This window comes from Ornithodoros turicata, chromosome 3 (genome assembly GCF_037126465.1).
Source record: "Ornithodoros turicata isolate Travis chromosome 3, ASM3712646v1, whole genome shotgun sequence".
NCBI classification, from domain to species: domain Eukaryota; kingdom Metazoa; phylum Arthropoda; class Arachnida; order Ixodida; family Argasidae; genus Ornithodoros; species Ornithodoros turicata.
Genome location: NC_088203.1, coordinates 86,596,067 through 86,604,807, shown reverse-complemented (window position 1 = coordinate 86,604,807; position 8,741 = coordinate 86,596,067).

Below are 8,741 nucleotides of genomic sequence, written 5' to 3'. Positions count from 1 at the left end.
ATTTTCCTATACGCAATAAGGACGCGAAAGGTACATAGAACGGAACGAAAGACATCAAATACTGCCGCAATATCCGTGCAGTTTCAGGGAAACTCAAACCAGCCAATTATCTGCGATGTTTATTTCAAAGTCCCTCAACAACAGAGCCGGCACTGCCCAATCGTCTCGAAATCTCGAAACCTATACCGCTTCCGCGATCGCTTTCAGCCGAACCAAAACTCTTTCATATCCCGTCTTTTGCTGGCGCTGATCTACATGAACATGTTTTATTTATTTTCGCATCAGCTTTTATCACACCTTTATGGTGCTACGTGCAAGAGTATACGACACGATGAATGATAGATTATCTACATCACGTACATTTCATTATGCAATGCTCTGCACCGTAATAAAATAAGACGACCCATGAAATAACGCATTAACAAAGTCGTCCGCTGCACTGATAGCACAGACTCAAAGGAGCTCCGTAAGAGCAAAACGAACGAACGAAAACAACAAAGGAACCAACAGCACGTGGTCTGTTCGTAACGGCGTTCGTCGAACGGCGCGTCCGCGGGTAAACGTGATAGGAGGGAGGAGGAGGAGGAGTGTCGTTGGGAGGAACCCGAGAGGTCTGCCTGCCTGATTAGGCGGCATGTTTCTCGGGAAGGGAAAGATGGTGGACAGGAGGAAAGGGTGAAGTGGAAGACCGAGCGGAATCCGCTCGTGGGGAGGATAGCTGCGTCCATGGGCCGACTTCAGGGGAACTGTGCCGGCATACGCCTATTACACATCTGAGGGAAACCCAGGAAAAACCCCAGACGCAGACCCGCGCATGCGCCGTTCCGTCGCGTGACCTAAGAACTGGAAAGTGCGCCAAGGAAAACACCATGCTGCGAAATACGGACCAACCACCCAACTTTAACCACCATTATGAGGCCCGCTTTTCTCGTACAACGGCAACCATTTTTCGCTCTCTTTGCATCTTCGTGCATGGACGATGTGCAGCATACAATGTATACTCTCGAAGCGCTCTTCTCGCAAGCTAGTGAACTCCTCTAAGTAGCGCAAAGATTTCCAAGGGGAGAAATACGATCCGCTTCCTGCGTAAGAAGCCGCCGTCAAGTGCCCGGCATTCATTATCAGTATGATAAATCTATTACTAGATGGCGAAAGGTGATTCTTCGCGTGGGCATGACGGGTAAAATGTGACGGTCGTTAGAAACCAGGCGGAGCGTGCAAAGTAGCATCCTCAATGGGACGTCGCTAGTTGCGTTCATGCTGCCAGAAATTTGTGCCCTTAATAAATTGAGACTCTGGAAGGGCATTATGATCACGGTACCCGTGCGATGCCACGAAACGAGCTTCTCTTATGTTCTTGAAACAACGATCCACAAGATGGCTGAGCTATTCGAACAACTAAGTTTGCCAGTTTTCACGAAACTTCATTAAGCTGATGAAGGTACATGATCCGTTTCAATGCTCTTCGCAGGACTAGTCCGGCTTGACTACGGCATCACTACGGTTGAGGTTGTAATAAAACTCGGAGGTGCTTACGATGTCTTATTTGGTGAGCGGTACGCCGCGTGTTAAAAGCGAACTGTAAGTACCGTAATACCACTGTCACATAATTAAAGCAGCAATCCATCAATCAGTCGAGAACCGAGGACCAACGAGCTCGCGAGTGTGTCATTCGCAAGCTTTCTATTCGCTGCGAGATCGACCTATAGGGGGCGACACTGTTACCATTCTAGTGTGGATAACACGCCGTCCGATGTTTGGAGTTGATAGTTCTTTTTCGTAATTATTGTGTATATTCACCGAAATATCGAAAATGCTGGGGAAATCCCTGCGTTATGTCGTGAAATGAAGTGCGTACTTTCTGTTTCCATGATGACATCGGCAGTTGTAACGTGGGATCGGGCTCCCGGAGAACCGCCTTTGGTATTGGTGGCCTTGGGCTTCTTCGGGCAAGCAGCACTTCGGGTGTGTCTGCTGACATCTCTCAGCACTGTTTTGCGCCACCGACGACGGTGGCTTGAAAAAAATAGCAGTTATTAAAAACACATTACAAAAAAAAAAAAGAACGTTCAAATGTGGAGTGTGGTACTTCGGGTGTCCATTCCATGGACTATAATGTATGAAGCAAAGCCATACATTTAGTGGGTTGCATATGGTGGACGCGCTACACGAAGGAGGTGTACACACTTCTGCATCAACTAGAAGCTATCGACATTAGACCATTCAGTATATCAAAATTCTCAGACCTTAGAGCAGTCCCGGACACTATATAGCGCTGGGATCTTCGATCGCTTATGGCAATTTCTATACCATCCATAAGTCTACCGGGCGAAGCCGTTGACCTGCTGACCTTCAGGTCAACTGCTGCTGCTGCGTTGACCTTCACGTGCATGTCACAGTAACTCATTAAATCACCTTAACTCACAAGCACCGGGGCGATACGCTTTTTGCTGTCACCAAATCCGGGTGCGAACGATGTCATTGGGAATGATTGTTGGCTACGAGCGTGATATAAGGCGAGTGTAGAACATGGTGTATTTCTCCTCGTCTACTGTTCCATCGTCCAATATTGTCGTGGTGTTTCGAAGCTCTGAAGAACGCCGACAGAGCAGCACGGAAAGGAGTATCAAGTTCGTAATTGTTCGCCGAAAATGTCCGATCCGCGAGTCCGAATGCGTCCGAATCCGCGAGTTTCCACGTAATTCGATGTACTGATCCAGCTGCTTCAACGAGTTTAGTAAGCAACTACGCTCCGCCTGGCGCAGCTCTATATATATGTGATGAGATACCAACTACATCGCTTTTGAAATCCACAACGGAGCCAATTTACTCCGTCGCGGTGGAACGATATTTACTCTGCGACAGTGAGTGTTTGACGTTGAAATCGACACGACACGGATGTTTTGTGCTACATCAGCAACTGACTTCGTCTCATTCTATACGAGTCGCAAGCACTTTGGTTTCGAGTTCACGGAACAAGATACAAAATTGGTTTTCTCTGTTTGCAGAAAGAGTGAAAAGCGACTCAATCAGTGTCCGCTCTTGCTATGTTCCATGTCTAAAGGGTCACTACAAAGTGCCAAAATTTTTCGTGGCGGAATGAAAGATTCCCGTTACCTTGACACCAACACAAAAGAAACGTGATTTGTCGGTTACGTCGTTCGTGATTTATGAACGAAGAAAACCATAAATTACGCGGTGAAGTTGTGTTTTGCAGTGTACTTACCTTACCTCACCGCCATTCATCCTTTAGTCCATTTCTGGCTGTAGTCGTGGCGATGCCCACTGACGTGTGGCCAGCAACGGCGCGAGCCAATGTCAACGTACAGGTCCCGAGAAAAGTTTACGGAACACTGGAGCGGTGTATATAGTCATCTGAGCGACACGGTTGCTGCAAACAGGAGCAGATAGACTTACAAACAGGTGACCAGGTACTCGACGCACCTCTCAGTTAGCGTGTCCGCTCTCATTCGCCGCTAGGGTGTCGCTGAGATCAAGAAATACGTCGCCCTGGTGTTCCGTAAACTTTTGTCGGGATCTGTACATCACCCCCTTCGCATCCGATCTCGTAGTGCCTACACGTGCGCTTACACTTTCAAACTCGGCCGCACTTCCAGTCCGAATTGTCGTCAATGCGTTGAGCCAGAGACGGAGGAACACATTGTAATGGTGTGTCCGGCTACATCCGACGCCAGACGGGAACTCCAGAAAGCAGTGCAGCACCCTGGAACATCAGAGCTCCAGACTGAGGAGATCGTTCATCCGCGCGGCAACCTCCAACGCCGCAAATCCGTACAGAAATCCCTGCTGAAGTTTCTGAAGGCAGTGGGCCCTCACGGACGGTTGTAGTGCAGGAAACTGTAGAACCAGACGTGTGAGCCTTCCCCTTCCCCTACACCCTTCCCCACCCCCTTTCATCCCTTCCCCGAGCAACGTGCCGCCAACCTAGGCAGGCAGACCGCTCGAATCCACACGTCACCGCCCCCCCCCCCTCCGCCTCCTTTTGAAAGTGAATCTGATTAAAATATTTCTTTTATTTATTTACAATAAAAAGCTATAGATTAAAGGATAAAATAAATGATACGGGAAAGCGAGAGAAGAAGGAAGTAACAACCCATCCTCCATGCCCCGTCCCACGCGAGGTATCACAGGGGAAAGGGAGGAATAATATATATATATATATATATATATATATATATATTGCAAGAGACCGGGACATGGACAGGGGCGAGGAGGAAGAGGAAGGCGAGGGAAAAGAAGAAGAAAGAACGTTCGAATGAGGGATTGGGAACAATCTGATGGCTTGGGGAATTCAGAGTGTTTATCTACTTATCTACTTATTGATAAAAGTGGAATATTATATGTATATATATATATATTGTATATGAAGTATAGTGAACGTTGAGATAAATGGGAGACAGAAGACAAAAGTAGAGGAAGTAACAAAAGAAAATGGTTTATTAAAGCTTAACAGTTGTAAAAATTAGGGACGACGGCTACGTTACGGCGGAAGCTCCGTCTTCGTCAGGAAAAAAAATGACCTGGTAATTTAAATTGAGCATAATGTACAATTCTTGTACCATCCATTGCGCAAAAACCAGCCCTGACTGTAGATAATGCCTTCGATTCGTCTGTAAACATTGTGTATTTGACTCCTGTATTTGACCACATTTGGTGTGTTAAACCTAATACATATTCAACTGGATGAATTTTCAAATTATCATAGAGATATTCTACAACAGGGTTACCAATTCTTGACCGATAGTTAATATTGGTAGGTTTTAGTGAATCGTTTTCACTCAAACGGTTTTGCCGTCCTTTGAGGCAAACCTCACCCCGATTTCCTCTACGACACTGTACTCTACTGTACTCTACTGAGGTTCGCTAGCGGTTTTGCCGCGACCCAATCAGGTGAATACATTCTGAGTCACTTCCCCTTATCATTGGCCATCCGACAAAGCGTTCGCAACCCTTTGAGGAAGAACGATTCACTAACACTATCGTATGTGCGCGATTGCGGCATAACGCGCTGTAAGGCCGTGCCATTTGCGGTGTTCATGACTTACAGCAATAGTTAGGCGCTGTTGTTGTAGGTTTTCTTGCAAGCGAGCCCTGCTCCAGGAATTTATCATGCAGCAAAGGCACTCCTCCCTGCACATTCTGAGCAAGAATTTCGAGATAATTTGCTATCTGCATGCATTAATGCCTGGTCTCACTACCACCCTGAGTCATCCATAATGGTCGTCTAGAATGCAATAGAACGCCAAAAGACAATTTGAGGAATGAACAGCACTCTCGCTGCTAAACTGCAATCACCCTTGTCTTCTTCGCCCATCTCCGCCACTTTGTCCATTAATTTTCTCTTCTTGGTTTTCGGTGCCACGGCGTTGTCGCTTCGCTGGAGTAAACAGGGGTAACACGAAATAAAAGTAGCGACTGCGATTCTGTAACCTCTTTCTTTTCATTCTTCTAGGCTTCTTATATAGTTTGCATGGCGCGAGCAGAGTGCCCACACCACCTCTTTCCTGTTTGTTTTTCTTCTCCTTTTTCGGGCTCTGCTTCCAACCACAAATGCGTTTTGGAGTAGCCAGTCCTGACTGGGTTGAGTTGAGTTGAGTTGATAAGAAAAGAAAAAGGGTAGTCTGAGAAATAGGTAATGAGTGCCTATTTCTCCTGACTGGGTCGGGACTAACATCTCCATATTTTTCTTTCATTTCCAATTCCAATTTCCAATTATATTGATAACATATGAAAATATTTATTACTATTATTATTATTATTATTATTATTATTATTATTATTATTATTATTATTATTATTATTATTATTATTATTATTATTATCCTTTCGTTTGCGTTATATAAAGAGGTTTGAAAATGAATCTTAATACAAAGACACACATAAAAACATGTTTTCTGTTTTATTGGTATACGTGAAGTGCGCGTGTTACGCTTATTTATGAGTTATTATTTACTGTTATTTATGAATTCTCCTATATGCTGTGTACACGTGATTTCGCTAGGTAAACCATTCCGCAGGCTGATTATGATTGATGTTGATGTTGTTGGAGTGGAAAAATTTGTTGGTACGGACAGATTGGGCGAACACTTTATACATGACACGTCACACATTATGATGACTCATATTTCATTGAAGGGAACGACACAGGGAGTACACGACGAAGGGAGTCCACACGGCAATCAGCTGTATGTATTGTGTACTGTATTGTGTGTACGTGGGCATAGCGCACATATACTATAGTGTGTCGCTGCTGTAATCATGAAGCATCATCTGTACGTACACCATACGCCGCGCGGTTTGCATTTGGCTCATCTGTTGTACTTGCTGAAAATTTCCTTTACGACGGCATAAATCTTGTTCCTTGCTTACAGCTACAACTGTGGTGCTTGCATAGTATCGCCGGTACAGCACCTTCCCGTCGTCACCCCCCACCGCCCACTCGTCCGTCCAGCGTCACGATTGTTGCCGGGATGGGGCACTTGACAGGCTCCGAGCGGCGCTGCGAACAAGTGATACGCTAATTCCTCTCGAAAGTGGACCCACGTGAAGTTGCCGACGATCCAAATCGATGAATGTGCGTTCCCTCTTCAGCACGATGGCAGTAGATTATCGACAGAGCTCGCCAAACGACGTTAAGTAGCCTAACCCGAGCTAGTTACGACTAATGAATGACGGGCCTCGAGAACTGGTGTCGACGCACTGCGACCTCGTAGGAAAATTCGAGCACTGATAAAGCACTCTCACTTCCCTATAGTGCACAGGTTATCGACAGCGAGCTCGTAAGTAATTTTAATCCCATTCAGGGCACCGCTGGTTATATAGTGCATAATAATATTTATACCACGCATGTACTTTGTTACGCGTGCGTTTCCGTGTATTTATTTATTTATATCGAGCTGATGAGACTGACGCTGTCAACCTCAACCGCTACTGGAAAGCACCGTTGCGGCGTCCACCAATGAGCGACGTCTCCTTATAGTGACCCAGAGTTGCCTGACTCTGCCCAGTGGATTTTTCCACTGTTCATAGTAGATGAAATCGTAAAATGAATAAACATAGGGTGACGCCTCTAACTCTTGTGTCCTCCTTTTTATTGTTCCGGTGGAATATTTACAGGGTTTGAACCGATCGTGAAACGTTCTAGCTGGTTCTGGCTACGGCAGCTGCGGTGGGGAGGGATATGTTTAATAGAGTGCAAAGAAAAAAGAAAGGAAAAAAATAAAATGTCAGCCAGGCTAATGCCAGCTTGCTATTCCAAAAACGAAAGAAACTGAAAATAAGCAAAAAGATTTGAGATTTGATTGGATTGGATTGAATTGTAGCACACTACAATCAACTTTGACTCCACTTTGGAGCGCAATATATCCAGACGAGCTCTGCAACGACCCAGATCCGAGTGGGCTATTTTTTTATTTATTTTTTATTTTATGCTCATAGCAATGAATCAGCATATTTGCCGCCAGCGTCTGACGCGCCCAATAGGAAGAAATACACGGGTTCCCTCACATGCAGTATAAAGTAAACCACCACTTACCACTACTTACCACTACTTACAGCTAATATATATTATTTCACATTGATCTTGACCTTGAGATTATGCGCATTTAAGACATAATTTATTGCGCATAGCGCATGTGTCCATTTAATAATTTTTGCTGTCAGAATATTTGAAAAATAAAACGTTTTTTTCTGCAAGGGTCCGTCGCTACCCGTATTTGTAGCGAAAATACATTTTTCCGTTACCAATTTCAAATGTAGCTTCCCCATTCATTATCATTAATTTATTTGTTGTTGTTGTTGGAATGTAGCGCGATCGCTACTCCGCTACTGAAAAAAAATAGCGAATACGGTAACGGCGCTACTAGTAGCACCGCTATGTACAACACTGCTCATAAGTAGACAACTGTAATTAGCAATTTAAAATTTCCTGCTTTCAAGTATGTCGCGTTGCTCTGCGGCTTATGTCCGAAGTGCCACATTTTGTGCGGCGTTCTATGTGAGAAACTACTCAAGGCAGATCGGCTGTGGTGTGTGCCGCCAGCGCGAACAATTTTCAATAAGGGTCCTCCAACGCTGTAAAGGACCCCCACTTCAAAAGAGTGCTAACATGTTTGTGCGCCAGGGGTATTACTCCCAATTAGCCTAGAGCGAATGCTTCAAACCGTACCAGTGCGTGTCTCTGCAGGGGCTTGCGTAACCCCTGGTTGCCAGATTGTCTTTATTTAAATAATTTCCAGAAGAAAACTGTCTGCATATACGAGTGGTGTTCAAGTCAAACCGGGACTTTTCATTTTTCGCAAAAGTAAAATGAACTTACAGGCGAGAAACTAGTTTTATTTTTCAACGTAATCTCCAGCTGCACTAATGCACTTGTCCCAGCGTTTCACGAGGGCTTGGATGCCAGCAGGGTAGAAATCCTTACCGGCGCGTAGCAGCCACGATCGGACCGCATTCTTGACCTCGTCGTCGCAGCTGAAGTGGCGACCCCCAAGGAACGCCTTCAGTGGCTCGAAGAGATGGAAATCGCTGGGGGCGAGGCGTGGACTGTAAGGGGGATTTGGCAGCAACTCCCAGCCAAGTTCCTGTAAGGTGCGTGTCGTGAGATCCGCGGTATGCGGGCGTGCATTGTCCTGTAGGAGGAGGACTCATTTGGTGATGAGGCCCGGCTTTCCGAAACTGGAGGTGTTCATGAATTATAGTGTTCAACGTTCCCACAGAAA